This window comes from Triticum urartu, chromosome 2A, assembly GCF_056163025.1.
Source record: "Triticum urartu cultivar PI428250 chromosome 2A, HENAU_Tu73, whole genome shotgun sequence".
NCBI lineage: Eukaryota > Viridiplantae > Streptophyta > Magnoliopsida > Poales > Poaceae > Triticum > Triticum urartu.
In genome coordinates, this window is record NC_141874.1 from 404,428,170 (window position 1) to 404,448,940 (window position 20,771).

Here is a 20,771-nt window from a genome sequence, read left to right on the forward strand (position 1 = left end):
GACAGATCTAGATTATCACGACGTCCCCAAGTGCTTCCAAGGACAAGTTCTTTGAGAAGGTCATCAACCCTTACCTCGCGGAGGTGCTGCGACACCCTCAAACCATTGAGATGCGTGATGGGTTGTTGCACATCCGCAATGTTGAGGGACCAAAGGGAACCGGAAGCGTTGAGACGAGGCTCAAAGCAATGGAGCTACAAGTTTTCAAGTGCCAGGGGATGGTGGAGCGTGGAATCAACGCTAGCCACACGATGCTCGTGGAGTTCACTAACAACTACAAGCCGGATGCCAAGAACACCAAGGAGGCCATCTTCAAGCTATATGAGAAGATCGAGCACCTCCAAGCCCAAATCTATGACCTGCAAAACCAAAACTGTGAGTATGAATATAGATTCAAAAGAATGAGTTTGGCTATAGATTCGAGGATTCCGGAGACTCGATCATCCTTCTATGATGGTGAACCTATGCCTTGGAAGATGGAGGACAAGCCTGCATCATCAACAACACCTCCACCTTCTTCACCAACCAAGGAGATATAATCACATGGGTATGGGCACTCCCCTTGGCAACTGCCAAGCTTGGGGGAGGTGCCCCGGTATCGTATCACATTCACAACTCCTATCTTTATCGTTTTTCTTAGTTCGATCCTATTAGTAGTATCTTGATTTAGTATAATAAAGTTTATGGCATGATCTAGTTTTGAGTTTCGCTTTATGATCTCTCTTTGTAATCGAGTATGTGAGTTATATATAATAAAGATTAGTGTTGAGTCAAGGGCTTGATTATTTTGGCATGATCTTGGGTGAATAAAAGAAAAGAGAAAAAGAATAAAAAGAAAAAAGAGTTCATGTTGATCTTATTGAGAGTAATGACTTCACATAGAAAGAGTATGATGATTAAAAGTTGTTGGGAATTGGCAGACATAGCTTTGGTCATTGTTGCAATTAATAGGAAGTAATAAGGAAAGAGAGGTTTTCACATATAGATATATTATCATTGACATCTTTTATGATTGGGAGTACTCATTAAAATATGACATGCTAAAGAGTTGATGTTGGACAAGGAAGACAATGTAATGAGTCATGTCTTTCTTATATCTGAGATAAAGTATGTTGTCATGAATCCTCTAACTTGTTGAGCTTGCCTTTCCCCCTCATGCTAGCCAAATTCTCAGCACCAAGTAGAAATACTACTTGTGCTTCCAAATACCCTTAAACCAGTTTTGCCATGAGAGAGTCCACCATATCTACCTATGGATTGAGTAAGATCCTTCAAGTAAGTTGTCATCGGTGCAAAGCAATAAAATTGCTCTTAATATGTCTGATTGATTGGTGTGGGAGAAATAAGCTTTATACGATCTTGTGATGTGGAAGTAATAAACGCGACGGACTACATAATAAAGGTTCATATCATAAGGGGCAATATAAAGTGACGTTCTTTCGCATTGAGATTTTGTGCATCCAACCATAAAAGCGCATGGCAACCTCTGCTTCCCTCTGCGAAGGGCCTATCCTTTATTATTATCTTCTACCTTATGCAAGAGTCATGGTGATCTTCACCTTTTATTTTTCATTTTATCCTTTGGCAAGCTCAACATGTTGGAAAGAACATGATATATATATATATATATCTAATTGGATGTAGGGGAGCATGAACCATTATTGTTAACATTACCCTTGAGGTAAAAGGTTGTGGGGCGAAACTATAAGCCCCTATATTTCTCTGTGTCCGATTAAAACTCCGTAACCACAAGTATTGCGTGAGTGTTAGCAATTATGGAAGACTAAATGATAGTTGAGTATGTGGACTTGCTTTTAAGCTCTGACATAGACTCTTTCCGATGTTATGATAAATTGCAATTGCTTCAATGACTGAGATTACAGTTTGTCGGAGCCCAATAAGGTTTATGATTTATACTTTTGCATTGTGAATAGATCATCACTTGAACATAAGTAATCATATGACAAAATCTATATATGTTGCTGTTATGAGAATAATCATGATGCCTTCATGTTCGTATTTTATTTTTATCGACGCATCTACCTCTAAACATGAGGACATATTTATTGTTATCGGCTTTTCGCTTGAGGACAAGCGAGGTCTAAGCTTGGGGGAGTTGATACGTCCATTTTGCATCATGCTTTTATATCGATATTTATTGCATTATGGACTGTTATTTCACTCTATGTCACAATACTTATGGCTATTCTCTCTTATTTTACAAGGTTTACATAAGAAGGGAGAATGCCGGCAGCTGGAATTCTGGGCTGGAAAAGGAGCAAATATTAGAGACCTATTCTGCGCAACTCCAAAAGTCCTGAAACTCCACGGAACATCTTAAAATAAATAAAGAGAAATCCTCGCCAAAGATGAAGGCCAGGGGGCCCACACCCTGCTCATGAGGGTGGGGCCGCCCCCCCTAGGGCGCGCCCCCTACCTCGTGGGCCCCGTGGTGGCTCTCCGACGTCCATCTTCTCCTATATGAGGTCTTTCGATGAGAAAAAATAGGAAGGAACTTTTCGGGATGAGAGTCCGCCGCCACGAGGTGGGACCTTGGCGGATCCAATCTAGAGCTCCGGCAGAGCTGTTCTGCCGGGGATACTTCCCTCCGGGAGGGGGAAATCATCACCATCCTCATCACCAACGCTCCTCTCATCGGGAGAGGGCAATCTCCATCAACATCTTCACCAGCACCATCTCATCTCCAAACCCTAGTTCATCTCTTGTATCCAATTCTTGTCTCAAAGTCCGGGATTGGTGCTAGTAGGTTGCTAGTAGTGTTGATTACTCCTTGTAGTTGATGCTAGTTGGTTTATTTGGTGGAAAATCATATGTTCAGATCCTATATGCATATTATTACCCCTCTGATTATGAACATGAATATGCTTTGTGAGTAATTACGTTTGTTCCTGAGGACAAGGGAGAAGTCTTGCTATTAGTAGTCATGTGAATTTGGTATTCGTTTGATATTTTGATAAGATGTATGTTGTCTAGCCTCTAGTGGTGTTATGTGAACGTCGACTACATAGCACTTCACCATTATTTGGGCCTAGAGGAAAGCATTGGGAAGTAATAAGTAGATGATGGGTTGCTAGAGTGACAGAAGCTTAAACCCTAGTTTATGCGTTGCTTCGTAAGGGGCTGATTTGGATCCACATGTTTCATGCTATGGTTAGGTTTACCTTAATACTTTTGTTGTAGTTGCGGATGCTTGCAATAGAGGTTAATCATAAGTGGGATGCTTGTTCTAGTAAGAACAGCACCCAAGCACCGGTCCACCCACATATCAAATTATCAAAGTATCGAACGCGAATCATATGAACGTGATGAAAACTAGCTTGACGATATTACCATGTGTCCTCGGGAGTGCTTTTCCTATTATAAGAGTTTGTTCCAGCTTGTCCTTTACTACAAAAGGATTGGGACACCTTGCTGCACTTTATTTACTTTTGTTACTTGTTGCTCGTTACAAATTATCTTATCACAAAACTATCTGTTACCACTTATTTCAGTACTTGTAGAGAATACCTTGGTGAAAACCGCTCATCATTTCCTTCTGCTCCTCGTTGGGTTCGACACTCTTACTTATCAAAAGGACTACGATAGATCCCCTATACTTGTGGGTCATCAACACCTTCTCAGGATTAACAGCTATGCCCTTGGCGGAGATGATATGCCCAAGGTAGAGAACCTCATCGAGCCAAAACTCGCACTTTGAAAACTTCACATAGAACTGATGTTCTCTAAGTTTATCCAGCACCAATCTCAAGTGCTTGGCATGATCCTCCTTGTTCTTGGAAAGGACCAAAATGTCATCGAGATAGACCAAGACGAAGTCATTTGTGTAGGCGTTGAAGATGAAGTTCATCATGCAAGAGAATGTTGGAGGTGCATTGACAAGACCGAAAGACATGACAGTGTATTCGTATGAACCATAGCTTGTTCTGAATGCTGTCTTGGGGATATCTTCTTCACGAATGCGAATCTAATGACAGCCCATATGGAGGTTAAGCTTGGAGAATACTTGAGCACCTTTGAGTTGTTCGAAAAGCTCATTGATGTTGGGAAGTGGGTACTTGTTCTTTATGGTCTTCTTGTTCAATGGACGGTAGTCGACACAAAGTCGGTCCGTTCCATCCTTCTTCTTGACAGAAAGAACACCACAACCCCATGGAGAAGAACTTGGTCGGATGAGACCCATACGCTCTTGAATATCGAGTTGCTTCTTCAGCTCCTTCAACTCTTTAGGTCCAAGCTTGTAAGGAAGTTTGCAAACAGGTTTCGTGCCAGGCTCAAGATCGATGACGAATTCAACTGGCCGGTGAGGAGGCATTCCTGGAAGCTCTTCTGGAAAGATGTCTTGATATTCACAAATGACTGGAATTTGAGAAATGGCATCCAACTCGCCCTTCTCATTGAGAGAAAACAGTCGAATTGTATCATCACGAGTGGCAAAAACGATTACATCCTTAAACGAATGTGTCAATTGAATCTGCCTGGCAGCACAATCAAGCTGAGCCTTGTGCTTAGAAAGCCAGCCCATACCGAGAATAAGATCAATATCCGAGTTACCAAGGACCATTGGAGAAGACAGAAACTTATAGTCGCCCAATGTGATAGAAACATCTAGAACCACATAGCTTGCGTGCAAGAATTTACCCAGTGAGACAACTGCTAACGGACTATGCAAATCTTGGAAAACCAACTCATGCTTAGATGCAAATGGTCTCGAGATGAAACAATGCGATGCACCAGTGTCAAAAAGAACTTTTGCAGGAATATCGTTAACAGGAAGGTTACCCATGATCACATCTGATGAGTCCTCTACCTGAGCTGAGTTCATCATGTTGACCTTTACAAACTTGGGATTATGATTGACCACTGTGATGCTAGCAGATCTCATAGGAGGAGAAGGAGGAAGACGCCTCTGATTGAAGCATTTGTTGGCATAGTGACCCTTCTGCTGACACTTGTTGCACGTGACCTCCGAGAGCGGATGGTGATACGGAGCACTTGATCTTGGAGCATGAGATGAAGTCTTGTTCTGAAAGCCTGGGTTGGGTGGGTGGGAAGATCCATTGCCACCTTTTCTCTTCTGCTGATAAGGCTGACGGAAAGGAGGAGGAGGCAACCAATACTTTTGCTGCTTAGTTGCCACTTGAGTTGAGGAAGAAGGAGTTGCATCCCTGACTCGTTTCTTGGAAGCATCGCACTTGAGTTGAGCAGCCTCTTGTTTCAGTGCCATGTTGTAGAACTCATCTTACTTCTTCGGCTCAAAAAGCACAAGAGCTAGTTGGAGATCTTCTCTAAGGCCACCTCTGAACTGATAAATCATGCTCTTGTTGTCAGGGACGTCTTGCTTAGCGAAACGAGCGAGCTTCTGGAACATGATGTTATACTGGTAAACAGACAAGCTGCCTTGCTTCAGATTGCGGAACTCGTCACGCTTGCTCTCAACAACACTCTGAGGAATGTGGTGAGCTTTGAAGTCTTGGCGGAATTCATCCCAGGTAATCACACGACCTCCTATGGAATCTTTGTATTGCTGATACCACTCGGCAGCTTGGTCTTTGAGTTGGAACGATGCAAACTTGACAAAGTCCTCAGGCCTGACGTTGCTGCACTCGAAATGCTTGCAGATATCCATGAGCCAATCATCAGCGTCTGTTGCCTCAACACAGTTACTGAAGGTCTTTGGCTGGTTTGCGAGGAACTGGTTGAGTGTAGCAAACTGATTCTGATTGTTGCCATGGCCTTGATTTCCTTGGTTGCGCTCTTGCAAGAGTTGCATAAGCATCTGCGTGTTGGCATTGGTAGCGGCCATCACAGCTTGCCATGCCTCCGGAGGTGGAGGTGGTGGCGGCGGTTTAGGATTCCGATGCGTTGGAGGAGCCATCCTGAAGAGGGTGACATCCGTTAGCATCTTGACAGACATATATTCAAGATGAATCAAAAGGATCGAAATTGCAACATATAGTCTTAACATTCGAACAAGAATGAACGAATGCATTCCAAATTAAATGGTCACACTTCCATAAGTTGAGAAGCCACTTAGATAGAGGTAGAGGAATAAAACAACAAGGTACGGACATGAACAAATACTTGGTGAGGATTACCCAATCACAAACCAAATATCCGCAGAAGAAATACTAGAGCTACATGAATTCCCACCTATGAAACTTGAAAGTGTGTTATATCGACTAGAGGGGGGTGAATAGGCGATTTTTATGAAATTCTTCACTGAGGAATTTGCCGATGAGGAAATTCCTTAGCGAAGAACTACTAGCTGTGGAATAAGTACTCAAAAGTAAACATAACAGAATACAAGCATAGTCATCATGATGAAATGAAGACAGGCACAGAGTATAGGAAGCGTAATCACAGGATAACACAGGATGAAGACAAACAGACTGAAGAAATTAAACTGAGGAAATTGAGAAAGTCTTCAGTCAAAGTCTTCAAACACAGATATAAACAAACACACAACACAGTTATGAGGAAATGAAAGAGTTGAGGAAATAGAATCAGTAAGCTTGGTGAAGACAATGATTTGGTAGACCAGTTCCAACTGATGTCTCAGTTGTATGTCTGGTTGGAGCGGCTGAGTATTTAAACTCGAGGACACACAGTCCTGGACACCTTGTCCTAAACACGCAGCTTAGGACACCCAGTCCTCACCGTATTCTCCTTGAACTAAGGTCACACAGACCTCGTCCAATCACTCGTGGTAAGTCTTCAGGCGACTTCCAAACCTTCACAAACTTGGTCACTCGGCGATCCACAATTCCTCTTGGATGCTCTAGACCATGACGCCTAACCGTCTGGAAGAAGCACAGTCTTCAAAGGTAACAAGTGTCGGATCCACTCAGGATCAATCACTTTAGTGATGCTCAATCACTTGGGGTTTGTAGGTGTTTGGGTTTTGGGTTTTTGGTTATTCCTCACTTGATGATTTTCTCTCAAAGTCCTCAGAGGATGGGTTGCTCTCAAATGACAAGTGTCGGTTTCTCTCGGAGCAGCCAACCAGCTTGTGGTTGTAGGGGGCGGCTATTTATAGCCTAGGGAGCAGCCCGACATGATAAGACATAAATGCCCTTCAATGATATGACCGTTAGGTGGATAGATATTTTGGGACAGCTGGCGCATAGCACAGCAACGGTCAGAATTTTGAGTAGCAAAATCCTCAGGGCTATCATGTTCCTCACTGTGTAGGAAATCCGCACTGGCGAATTCCTAACTCCTCAGTCAGGACAAATTCCTCAGAGACCAGAAGAACTTCGTCTCTGTCACTAAAGAAATTGACTGAACTGTATGAGATTTCCAATGGCTTCACTCGAAGGGATTGGTAGGTGTAGGATTTTGAGTTGAGCATCACATGGAAATTTTTCCTTAGAATTTCCTCGACCCCCTTTAACAGTACGGTGTTTCCTATGACTCAAGAAAGAGAGAAACAAAACTATAAAAACGAAAGTCTTCAAGCTTCATATTCCTTGCATGAATATCAAGTCTTCACGGACACACCAATTTCTTCACTTTCAAAGTCTTCATGAAAGTCTTCAGAAATACCAAAATCTTCAGTCGAAGATATTCATTTTTAGGGGTCGACTTTTCCTGTAAATATCAAACTCCTCATAGACTTATAGACCTGTGTACACTCACAAACGCATTAGTCCCTTAACCTATAAGTATTCAATACACCAAAATCACTAAGGGGCACTAGATGCACTTACAATCTCCCCCTTTTTGGTGATTGATGACTATATAGGTTAAGTTTTCAACGGGGATAAACATATGAAGTGTAACTACTGATATTGAGGAATTTGATTGCAAGATATAGAAGAACTCCCCCTGAAGATGTGCATAGTGAGGAATTTTCCTTTGAAGCAATGCACACTTGAAGAGTTGAATCATGGGGATCTCCCCCTATATCTTGTAATTCATACACGCATTTAACATATAATATGAAGAATTTGAAATGCATGATGAAATATGGTGCCTGATGAAATTCAGCATGCGTGCAATAATATTAACGAGGAATAAGCATGCAGAATAGTGCATCAAAAGTATTAGAGCACAGTGCATCAAAAGTATCAGAGCACCATCGGGTTTAAGATTACAACTCGATCCAATAAAGTTTCAGAAGAACGAGAGTTGTAACTTAGCAAATAAAAAAATGCCCATATAGTAGACCCGCTTGAAGACTAACTCATATTTCTCCCCCTTTGTCATCGAATGACCAAAAGGATCGAAAATGAGGACTAACGCCCCTGAAGATAATCATGTTGATGAAGGAGCGCCAGCATTGTTGGGGTCGTTTGTTGATGTAGGGCCTGCCGCAGTGTCGTCCAAATCTTCATGTTCATCAGTGTCGCGCGATGAAGAAAATGAGCTGGCCACCAGAGAAGGAACTTGGACCTTCTTGAATTTCTTCGGTGGAGGTGCAGACCAGTCAAAATCTTCTTTGAGACCTATGTTCTTCAGATCTTCTTCACCATACAGATGTTATAGGATTGCCCAGGTGCGACCAAAGAATTGATGGAGGTAGTAGTGGTTTTTCTTCACTGCATTGTGTGTGGCAGTCATGTTGTGAAGCAATGAACCAAACTGACGCTTAACCCATTTGTGATTTTGATCCACCTTCTGGTGAAGACTAAGCAGAAGTTCACGGTCAGTCATCACGCGCGGAGCAGTGGCTTGAGGAGTGGACTTAGGTGCATTGGCAGAGTCATGTGTGGCAGAGTCATCATTGGTGAAATAAGATGCAGCTTTGCGAAACTGACCATCCAATGGACGAATGCCTTCATCTATTACAGCTGGTGCCTTGCCCTTTCCATCAACTGAGGAATATGTCTGCTTGAGGACTTCAATTGGGGGCAAGTAGCTGAGGTGATTCTGGAAATCAGCTTTGTAGTTGAGTGAAGACCTTGTCCTGAGGAATCTCATAATCCAAGGTGCATAAGGCTTCAGCTCAAACGGAGACAGTGCAACATTGGCCATAGTCCTCATGAAGAAATCGTGATAATTGACAGGAATGCCATGAATGATGTTGAATACCAGATTCTTCATGATGCCAACAATTTCCTCATCAGATGAGTCATGGCCTTTGATGGGACTGATTGTCCTCGTAAGAATACGATAGACAGTTCTGGGCACATACAGCAATTCCTTCACGAGGAATTTGGTTCGAGGTGCCTGACCTGGTTTCAAAGGCTTCATTAGCACCTGCATGTAATGATGTGTGAGCTCAGGTTCACTGTAGATGCAGCGAGCTTCTTCAAGGGGAGGACTGAGTGGTAGAGCACGAAGCAATTCAGAGGCTGGTGCAGTGTAGTGAGTGTTTTCAGACATCCAGTCCAGCACCCATGAATTCACATCTTCAGCATCTCCGGTGATGTGCAGCGTTGCATAGAATTGAAGAATCAGTTATTCATTCCAATCGCAGATGTCAGAGCAAAAGTTGAGCAGTCCAGCATTGTGAAGAACACTGAGGACTGTTGCGAAGCATGGCAGAGATTCCATATCCACGTGAGGAATATGCTCATGGTAGAAGATCTTCTCCTTGTTGAATAGCACTAAGGAATAGAAATTGGCTTGACCAGCAGCCCAGAAACGCCTCTTCCTAATGCGAGCAGAGTCATATGGGTTGTAATCTTCGAAGAATATGTGCTCGCCGAAAAATCATCAGCCTTGAACTTTTGCTTGCATGAGAAAGGATCCTTTGGCTTCAGAAGAGGAGTGTCAGTGAGTTGCATCACGACCTCAGGAATCTCAATCGCAGGTTCTTCAGGCTGAGGAATTTCTGGTTCCTCCTCAGTGGCAGTCTGCGTCGTTGGTTGTTCAGCAGCAGCAGTTTCTTCAGCGCTAGTGGCTGGAATTTCCTCATGGACAGATGCATTGGGATGAGTTTCTTCAGAGCCCATGTGTACAGTTTGTGTGGGGGACTGAGGAATTTGCTGTAGAGGGGTGAACATTGGTGAGTTTGGATGCTGACTTTCCCAGAATTCATCACTGATTACGGGTGTGGAGAAGCCAATGTCCACATCTTCATCTTCCATTTCTTCAACGCCAGCCTCTTCAGCTGTGAACTGAGGCATAGGCGAGGAGATGATAGGTGTTGAAGGGATCACATCCACTTCAATTTCTTCATCCAATGGTTCAGACGAAGCAGTAGAAGGAGTTTCTTCATCAGATTCACTGGGGATCACATATTCTTCATCAAAAGGAACAAGATCCTTTGATGGTCTGGTTGAGATGGGAACAGCATCAATCGGATTTGCAAACAAACTTGTCATAGGCTTCATTTTTTCGGAGCTGAAGAATCTGAAGCAGCTGATGCTTTCCTTTTCTTCACTGCAGCATGCTCTGCACCTTGGTCTTCTTCACATCTGATGCAGATGGAAGGATTGGAGTTGAAGTTGGTGCAGGAGCAGCTGAGGAATCTGGTTGATTTTCTTCAGGCACAACTGATGCAGTTGCCCTGAGTTCTTCAGTTTCTTCAGGCACACCACTAGTGGGTGCCCTGGTAATTTCTTAAGCGGCTGGTATGCAGTCATCAGCCCTAGAACTCACATTATCTTCAGCAGCCTGATTGTCATCAGCGGTGCTAGCATTTTCTTCAGTAGGCTGAGCAGATGCTTCAGCCTGAGGATTTTCCTATTGCGTTGGGGCTGCAACATTGGAAGTGAAGTTATTCGCAAATTTCACAAAACGAACCTTGGCTCCAAGCCAATCAAAGCGATATGTGTCAAAGTTATAACTGAGTTTCTTAATCTCAGTCTGAATTGCGACAAGTTCTTCAGTTGTCATAGAGACAACATTTTTCTTCAGATAGCGCTCTTTCTTGTACTACGCTTTCTTGATCTGCCTGGCCTTCTCAAATTTCCACTTTTCTTCTTGAATGAAGTGGGTCAGTTTGTGACTTTGGCCAGGAGTCAGCTTGAAGTCAGGCAAGGGAGTGTTGGGGTCCTTGTGCCAATCATCAATGTAGTCGAGGATCAGCTTGGGATCCAAAAGCAGTGGCACTTCTGATCCTTTGGCTCTAGCGGCCCTGACTTGCCTGTCTCTGATGATTTATGCAAGTTCATCATCATCAGCTTCGTCTTCATCAGACGGCACTTGGAAAGTGACTTGCTTCTTTTGAGGACCTCATCCAGCAATGGTCTTTGTCTTCAGAAGTGAGGGGCCAGCTGAGGAACTTGGTGCAGCTGAGGAACTAGCTGAGACACCTGAGGCAATGGAGATGCCGGCAGTCCTTTGGCACGAAGCGAGATGCATAGGTGCTGAGGATTTGGTTGGAATAGCTGAAGGCTTTGGCGGAGGAGCTGAGGACTTTGGAGAACAGGAGCAGCATCAGGAATTGGCCATGAGGGCTTTGATGATTCTGGCCGTGAGGGCATTGCTGAGGAACTTGGCCTGCGTGCAGACTTCTTAGACATAGCCTTCTTCGGCTTGACAGCAGAGGCAGCAACAGCGGCAGAGTCTTCATTGAATTTCCTCACTGCTTCTCTGGCTTGCTTAGCCAACTTGGTTTGGCGCTTGGCCCATTCATCAGGATAGTCCTCACCGCGCTTGAGGCTGGTGGGATCTGCTATTTGGCCAGGTGCCAATGGAGCTCTTGGGGATGGAGGATTGAGTGCGAATTTCTTCATGTACTTAGGAGTGACATATCTGTACTCCCTCCATTCTCTTGCCCATCTCCTCTCTATCCTCTGTTTGCGCACTTTGCGCTCATTCTTGGTTTCCTCAGTAGGTGTGCAGTACCCAGCATATATGTCATCAAGGATATCAAACGCTATATTTACCTCAGGCCTCTTTCCTCCCTTCTGTGGCCTTTTAGCCATTTTCTTCAGTTGAGGAATTTGAACAATCAAATTCTTTGAAGAAGTATGCAACTTTTCTTCGAGGAACGCTGCAAATGAGTTAAGTTGATGAGAACCTAGTGATTCAGCAGCTGACATGTGTACCTGTGAACAGAGTATAGTTGCGAGGAATTTGGAGAGGTCATATGTGTTCTCGGAAGGTTTTTCAAAAAGAACAAGTTTGAGGAATTTGACCAGATGAGTCTTGAAGATTTTCACTAAGCATTCTTTGTCTTAGGTTCCAGAGTTGTATAGATCAAAGATCCACACAATTGAGGAATCTTGAAGAAAAATGATGCTTATAGAAACGAATCAAGAATAGATGACTTGTGAGGTGTTCAGTGTGTGCAGATGTGAAGAAAAACACGTATGAAGATTTTGTAGATAATCATTCGAATCAACGAGGGTAGTTAAAGGTAACTTTTAATTACCCTGGACGAAGAACACGACGAACTGGACTGAGGAGATGTGAAGTTCGTCTGTGGAGATCTTCCACGCCCTAACTTGGCGGAGGAAGACGGCTATGGCGGCGGCGGAGTGAAGATTTCCGCGGTCGGCGCGAGTACGTCGGCGACGAGGTCGAGGCAGTGAAGCTCTTCCTCACTGGCGGCGATGAAGTAGCGGCGGTGCTAGGGTTTGAGAAGCTCGAGCTGGAGAGAGAGGTCGAGCAGAGTAAAAGAAGTGAGGAAGGTAAGGAGGGGTATTTATAGCCACGGTGAAAAACTGCTCGCCCGAAGAAATTGGACGAACGTGCCCCTGACCCTTCTCATTCGCATGACATGTGTCACCCACGTAGTGAGAGGTGGAGATCGTGTTAGATCGTGGGTGAGTGGATAAGTGTATCGTGGGATGCAGAACGGTTTGAGCGGCAAAGCCGAAAACTTAGATAAGATAGGTTTTAAAGTTCCGTTCGCAATTTCTTCAGCTGACAAGGACACAGTGAAGATTTTGAACGAGTTTCAAATAGAACGCACATGAAGAATTGGTGAACAGATTGGGTTGAGTAAAGCATAGAGGGGAAGGGTCCGATCACATTCACTTAGCAGAAAACCAACTTGAAGAAATAGCAATAAGTGAATGTTGTAGAGGACATAAACTCATATATATAACCAATGAAGAAAAACGATGGAACCAGTGAAGACTATGCAAAGTTGAAGAATATGAATAATTGAGGAATTTCAACTTTTGGTGGTGGCGTGACCCACCGTATAAGAATGATGATTTCAGACACCGCGTACAATTATCGTAGGGTTCTGAGAATCAAATTATTCGTTAATTTCTTCACACTAAGAGTGTTATTCTTCATTGATTGAAGAAAAACGTTTCTTCATGTGTTGCACATCTAAGTCATCAATTTTGCATAAGTGTTAGGATGAGTGTCCTTTTCAAAGAACATTCGAAGATTCTAGGATATTTAGCTCACACCGCAACTTGCTAAATCTCTTCTCATCCAAGGGCTTTGTGAAGATATCGGCTAGTTGTTCTTCAGTCTTCACATGCTCAATAGAAATGTCGCCCTTCAACACATGATCACAAAGAAAATGATGACAAATCTGAATGTGCTTTGTCTTCGAGTGCTGAACTGGGTTGTGAGCAATCTTGATGGCACTCTCATTGTCACAGAAGAGAGGTACATTCTTCATGTTGACACCGTAGTCCTTAAGAGTTTGCTTCATCCATAGCAATTGGGCACAGCAAGAACCAGCGGTAATGTACTCAGCTTCAGCAGTAGATAGTGATACGCAGTTCTGTTTCTTCGAGGACCAACAGACCAAAGATCGTCCGAGGAAATGACATGTACCAGATGTTGACTTGCGATCCACACGATCACGACCATAGTCAGAGTCAGAATATCCAACAAGATCAAAAGCCGAGCACTTGGGTTACCATAATCCAAGTGTTGGTGTGTGAGCTAGATATCGAAGAATATGCTTCACAGCCTTATGGTGTGATTCCTTCGGTGTAGCTTGAAATCGGGCACACATGCAAACACTAAGCATTATATCTGGCCTAGATGCACATAAGTACAATAAGGAACCTATCATGGAGCGGTATACCTTATGATTGAAGTCAATACCATTTTCATCAGTGCACAGATGGCCATTTGTGGGCATAGGAACTTTGACGCCTTTGCAATCTTGCATGCCGAATTTCCTCAGTACATCCTTGAGGTATTTCTCCTGAGATATGAATATGCCATTGTGTTGTTGACGAATTTGAAGACCTAAGAAGAATTTCAACTCTCCCATCCTAGACATTTGATATTCTTCACTCATCATATAGGCAAATTCATCACTATAACGTTGGTCAGTACAGCCAAAGATAATATCATCAACATATATTTGGCACACAAACAATTCACCATCATAAGATTTAGTGAAAAGAGTACGGTCGAGTGAACCGGGTTTGAAGCCTTTCTTCATGAGGAGTTCCTTCAAGGTATCATACCAAGCCCGTGGGGCCTGCTTGAGGCCATAGAGGGCCTTGTTGAGTCTGAAGACTTTGTTAGGATTCTTTGGATCTTCAAAACCTGGGGGTTGAGCAACATATACTTCTTCCTCAAGCTTACCATTGAGGAATGCACTTTTCATATCCATTTTATATAAAGTGATATCATGATGGTTAGCATAAGCAAGTAATATGCGAATAGCCTCAAGTCTAGCAACAGGTGCAAAAGTTTCATCGAGATCAATTCCTTCAACCTGCGTGTAGCCTTGAGCTACAAGCCGTGCCTTATTCCTCACCACAAGGCCATTTTCATCTTGCTTGTTGCGGTAGATGCACTTTGTGCCGATGATATTGTGCTTGCGAGGATCTGGACGTTTGACCAGTTCCCAGACATTGTTGAGCTCGAACTGATGTAATTCTTCTTGCATGGCCTGATCCACTCAGGCTCCAGAAATGCTTCATCTACCTTAGTGGGCTCTGTAATAAAGACAAAAGCATACTGCCCACAAAAGTTAGACAAATGTGAAGCTTTTGAGCGTGTGAGAGGACCTGGCGCTTTCATGTCATTGATGATCTTTCCAACTTGCACTTCTTTTGCAATGCGAGGACGAGCTAGTTTCGTTGAAGAGTTTGATCAGCGTTTTCTTCAGCACCATTTTCTTCAGCATTTTCTTCAGGTGCATTAGCTCGACGTTCTTCATGTTCTGGAATGAATTCTTTAGCAGATTCTTCAGTAGGAATGACATCCTCAGTAGCCTTGAACTTGATAGTTTCCTCAGGTGCTAGTTCATCTATCACAGTAGGTAGGTGCTCTCTTTGCGAGCCATTAGTTTCATCGAACCGCACATCTATAGTTTCAAGAACTTTGTGAAGAACGTTGTTGAAGACTCTATAGGTGTGCGAGTCCTTTCCGTAACCAAGCATAAAACCTTCATGTGCTTTCGGTGCAAATTTTGAGTTGTGATGAGGATCTCTAATCCAACATTTAGCACTGAAGACTTTGAAATAACTTACATTGGGTTTCTTATCAGTGAGGAGTTCATAGGTAGTCTTTTTGAAGAATTTGTGAAGATATACTCTGTTGATGATGTGGCACGCAGTATCAATTGCCTCAGTCCAGAAACGACGAGGCGTTTTATATTCATCAAGCATAGTGCGAGCCATCTCAGCAAGAGTCCTGTTCTTGCACTCCACGACGCCATTCTGCTGAGGAGTGTAGGGAGCAGATAACTCATGAGTAATACCAAGTTCATCAAGATAGTCATCGAGACCAGAATTCTTGAACTCAGTGCCATTGTCACTTCTGATGTGCTTGATCTTCACACCAAAGTTGGTTGAAACCCTCGAGGAAAATCGTTTGAAGACTTCCTGCACTTCATGTTTGTAAGTAACAAGGTGTACCCATGTATAGTGAGAATAATCATCAACAATAACAAAATCATATTGAGATGCTTCATTTGAAATAGCAGAATAATGATTAGGACCAAAGAGATCCATGTGAAGCAATTCAAACGGGCGAGTGGTGGTCATGATAGTCTTCGCTGGATGCTTGGCCTTCGTCATCTTCCCAGCTTCACAAGCTCCGCATAGGTGATCCTTGAGGAATTTGACATTCTCGATGCCAATGACATGCTTCTTCTTCGCGAACATGTGCAAATTCCTCATGCCTGCATGACCAAGTCGTCGATGCCAGAGCCAGCCTTCTGAAGCTTTTGTAAGTAAGCACACGTCTGGTTGTGGTCCTGTAGAGAAATCAACAATATACAGATCTCCTCTCCTAAAGCCTTTGAAGACTTTGGAATTGTCAGCTTCCATAACCACAACACAACGGTACTTGCCAAAGACAACAACCATATCAAGATCACAAAGCATTGAGACAGACATAAGGTTGTATCCTAAGGACTCAACAAGCATGACTTTGTCCATGTGTCGATCCTTTGTAATCACAACCTTACCTAGACCCAATACCTGACTTTTGCCTTTATCAGCAAAGATGATATGCTTCAGATATGACAGAGATAACGGAGCATCCATCAATAGATTCTTGTCACCAGTCATGTGGTTTGTACATCCACTATCGAGGACCCACTCAGTGGCTTTAGGTTGATCATCCTGCGGACGAATTAGTGCAGCTTACAAACACATATACTTCATCAGTGAAGAATATGACATCAATTCATCAGATCAATTTCATCAAGTAAAAGGATTGATAAAGCAATATGAGGACGTGAGAAATGAAAGTTCATTTCTTCATGATTAGCCTGCGTCCTATCAGGCATTGCTCAGGTCTCCAGCAAATTCTTCAGACGATTACGCGCGTCTGGAGACCTGACCCTACAGAAGAGATTAGTTCTTTTTCTTCACCACCCACATCTGAAGGGGTGGCAAAGAGTTCATCATTCTGCGAGCTCCATACGAGAAGGATAGCATAGAAGCCAGTCCATTTCGTTTCACATAAGAGGGGTTAGAGTAAGCATAAGAGTATGCAGAGAAATTCTTCGAGGACTTATGGACATAATGATTTGAAGAATAATGCACATATCCATAATCCTTAGATCTTCCCTGCGAAACAGACGGGTTAGCATGATGATGTTCATATGAGGACTTTGATCCATATGAGGAATTTGGTCCATATGAGGACTTGAATCCATATGAAGAATTTGGTCCATATGAAGAATTTGATCTAGGGTTCCTATTCTTCACAGGTGGCATCATGATGACATTCACCTGAAGATTTTCAAGGCATCTTTTGGGAACCCAGATTTTCTTCATAGGGGAGCCGTTCCTACAGTTAGTGCCAACATATCTAGCAAATACTTCACCATTCTGATTTTTGAATAGCTTATAGTTGGAGTCAATTGACTCATCATCAGAATGAGGAGATTCACATGCAAATCCAGATAAGTTTGATGGATCAACTGGAGGTCCCTTTGCAGCAACCCATGTAGTTTTGGGGTACTGCTCAGGCTTCCAATATGTACCATCAGCATTGATTTTCCTCTCAAAGGCGATACCCTCTTTCCTAGGGTTCCTATTGAGGATCTGCTTTTTAAGCACATCACAAAGAGCCTGATGCCCTTTGAGGCTTTTGTACATGCCTGTCGTGTACAATTCCTTTAGCCCTGCATCGTCAGTGATACTAGCAATGTCCTCAGATGAGGAATTAGTGATAGCAGAGGCATGCGAAGAATTTGAAACATTAGCAGCATTTGAACATTCAGGTGAAGAATTAGCAGATTCACGTTCAATGCACTTCAAGCGTGGAGGAACAAATTCTTCCTGAGAATCGCTGATTTGTTGAGCAAGTAATGAATTGCGCTCCTTCTAAAGATCTTCATAACTCACTCTTAGCTTTTCAAGATCTTGCTTTCTTTGAAGAAATTCATAAGAAAGCTTCTCATGATCGGATAAGAGAGTGTTATGATGACTTTCAAGATTGTCAAACCTAGTCTGAAATCTCTGAAGATTTTCAGTCAGGGCTTTAGTGTGATCCATTTCTTCACCCAACATATCATCACTTTTGTCTAGCATGTTTTGAACCTTTTCTAAAGCCCTTTGTTGTTTTACAGCAATCTTAGCAAGTTTAGAATAGTTGGTCTTAAGATTTTCATCAGATTCATTCTCACTTGATTCAGATGAGGTATATTTGAGTACCTTGGCACCCTTTGCCATGAAGCAGTAGGTGGGAGCGTAGTCATCATCCCCTTCATCGGCTTTGTTGGTGAGGTTATTTTCTTCAGTGTTGAAGATAGACTTGCTGAAGAATGCAGTAGCGAGAGCTAGGCTCGCCACTCCGGATTCGGACTCCTCAGATGATTCCTCTTCCTCACTTTCTTCAGATTCAGCTTCAGAGTCCATTTCCTTGCCAATGAATTCCCTGCCCTTCTTGGAGCTGCTCTTCTTGTGATATGAAGGCTTTGAGGATTTTGATGATGAGGATTTTGAGGATTTCTTCTTTTTCTTCGCATCATCAGAACTGTAATCCTTGTATTTCTTCTTCTTTGATTCATTTTCCCATTGAGGACAGTCTTGAATGTAATGTCCAGGCTTCTTGCATTTGTGGCAGAGCCTCCTATTGTAGTCACTTGATGAGGAATCATTGCTCCTTGAGGGTCTTCCAAGGCGACCATGTCTTTAGAACTTTTGGAACTTCTTCACGAGCAGAGCCATATCATGGCTCAGTTCTTCAGGATCACCAAGGCTGCTATCAGAGTCTTCATCTTCAGACTCAGATACTGCCTTGGCCTTTAGTGCACGTGATCTGCCATAGCTCGAACCATAGAGATCTCTCTTTTCAGCAAGTTCGAACTCATGAGTATTTAGCCTCTCGAGAATATCAGCGGGATCAAGTGACATGTAATCAGCACGTTCTTGTATCATCAATGCCAGAGTGTCAAAAGAGGAATCAAGTGATCTCAGCAATTTCTTCACCACCTCATGATCGGTGATGTTTGTGGCACCAAGTGCTTGAAGCTCATTTGAGATGTCAGTGAGGCGATCAAAGGTTTGTTGAATATTTTCATTGTCGAGTCTTTTGAAGCGGTTGAAGAGATAGCGAAGAACATCAACTCGAGAGTCACGCTGAGTTGAGACTCCTTCATTCACTTTGGACAACCTCTCCCAGATAAGCTTCACTGTTTCCAAAGCACTCACTCTGCCATACTGTCCTTTGCTCAGATGGCCACATATGATATTCTTTCCTTGAGAGTCGAGTTGCTTGAATCTCTTCACATCAGTAGCATTCAGAGAAGGTGTGACTGAGGGAACACCATTTTCCACAACATACCAGAGATCGTTATCAATTGCCTCAAGATGCATTCGCATCTTATTCTTCCAATAGGGGTAGTCCGTCCCATCGAAGGTAGGACACCCAGCAGAGACCTTGATCATACCTGCGGTCGACATAACTAAAACTCCAGGTGGTTAACCCAAAATCACACAGAACAAGGGAGTACCTTGCTCTGATACCAATTGAAAGTGTGTTATATCGACTAGAGGGGGTGAATAGGCGATTTTTATGAAATTCTTCACTGAGGAATTTGCCGGTGAGGAAATTCCTTAGCGAAGAACTACTAGCAGCGGAATAAGTACTCAAAAGTAAACATAACAGAATACAAGCATAGTCATCATGATGAAATGAAGACAGGCACAGAGTACAGGAAGCGTAATCACAGGATAACACAGGATGAAGACAAACAGACTGAAGAAATTAAACTGAGGAAATTGAGAAAGTCTTCAGTCAAAGTCTTCAAACACAGATATGAACAAGCACACAACACAATTATGAGGAAATGAAAGAGTTGAGGAAATAGAACCAGTAAGCTTGGTGAAGACAATGATTTGGTAGACCAGTTCCAACTGCTGTCTCAGTTGTACGTCTGGTTGGAGCGGCTGGGTATTTAAACTCGAGGACACACAGTCCCGGACACCCAGTCCTGAACATGCAGCTCAGGACACCCAGTCCTCACCGTATTCTCCTTGAACTAAGGTCACACAGACCTCATCCAATCACTCATGGTAAGTCTTCAGGCGACTTCCAAACCTTCACAAACTTGGTCACTCGGCGATCCACAATTCCTCTTGGATGCTCTAGACCATGACGCCTAACCGTCTGGAAGAAGCACAGTCTTCAAAGGTAACAAGCGTCGGATCCACTCAGGATCAATCTCTTTAGTGATGCTCAGTCCCTTGGGCTTTTTAGGTGTTTGGGTTTTGGGTTTTTGGTTTTTCCTCACTTGATGATTTTCGCTCAAAGTCCTCAGAGGATGGGTTGCTCTCAAATGACAAGTGTCAGTTTCTCTCGGAGCAGCCAACCAGCTAGTGGTTGTAGGGGGCGGCTATTTATAGCCTAGGGAGCAGCCCGACATGATAAGACATAAATGCCCCTTAATGATATGACCGTTAGGTGGATAGATATTTTGGGACAGTTGGCACATAGCACAGCAACGGTCAGAATTTTGAGTAGCAAAATCCTCACGGCTATCATGTTCCTCACTGTGTAGGAAATCCGCACTGGCGAATTCCTAACTCCTCAGTCAGGACAAATTCCTCAGAGACCAGAAGAACTTCGTCTCTGTCACTAAAGAAATTGACTGAACTGTATGAGATTTCCAATGGCTTCACTCGAAGGGATTGGTAGGTGTAGGATTTTGAGTTGAGCATCACATGGAAATTTTTCCTTAGAATTTCCTCGACCCCCTTTAACAGTACGGTGTTTTCTATGACTCAAGAAAGAGAGAAACAAAACTATAAAAACGAAAGTCTTCAAGCTTCATATTCCTCGCATGAATATCAAGTCTTCACGGACACACCAATTTCTTCACTTTCAAAGTCTTCATGAAAGTCTTCAGAAATACCAAAATCTTCAGTCGAAGATATTCATTTTTAGGGGTCGACTTTTCCTGTAAATATCAAACTCCTCATAGACTTATAGACCTGTGTACACTCACAAACGCATTAGTCCCT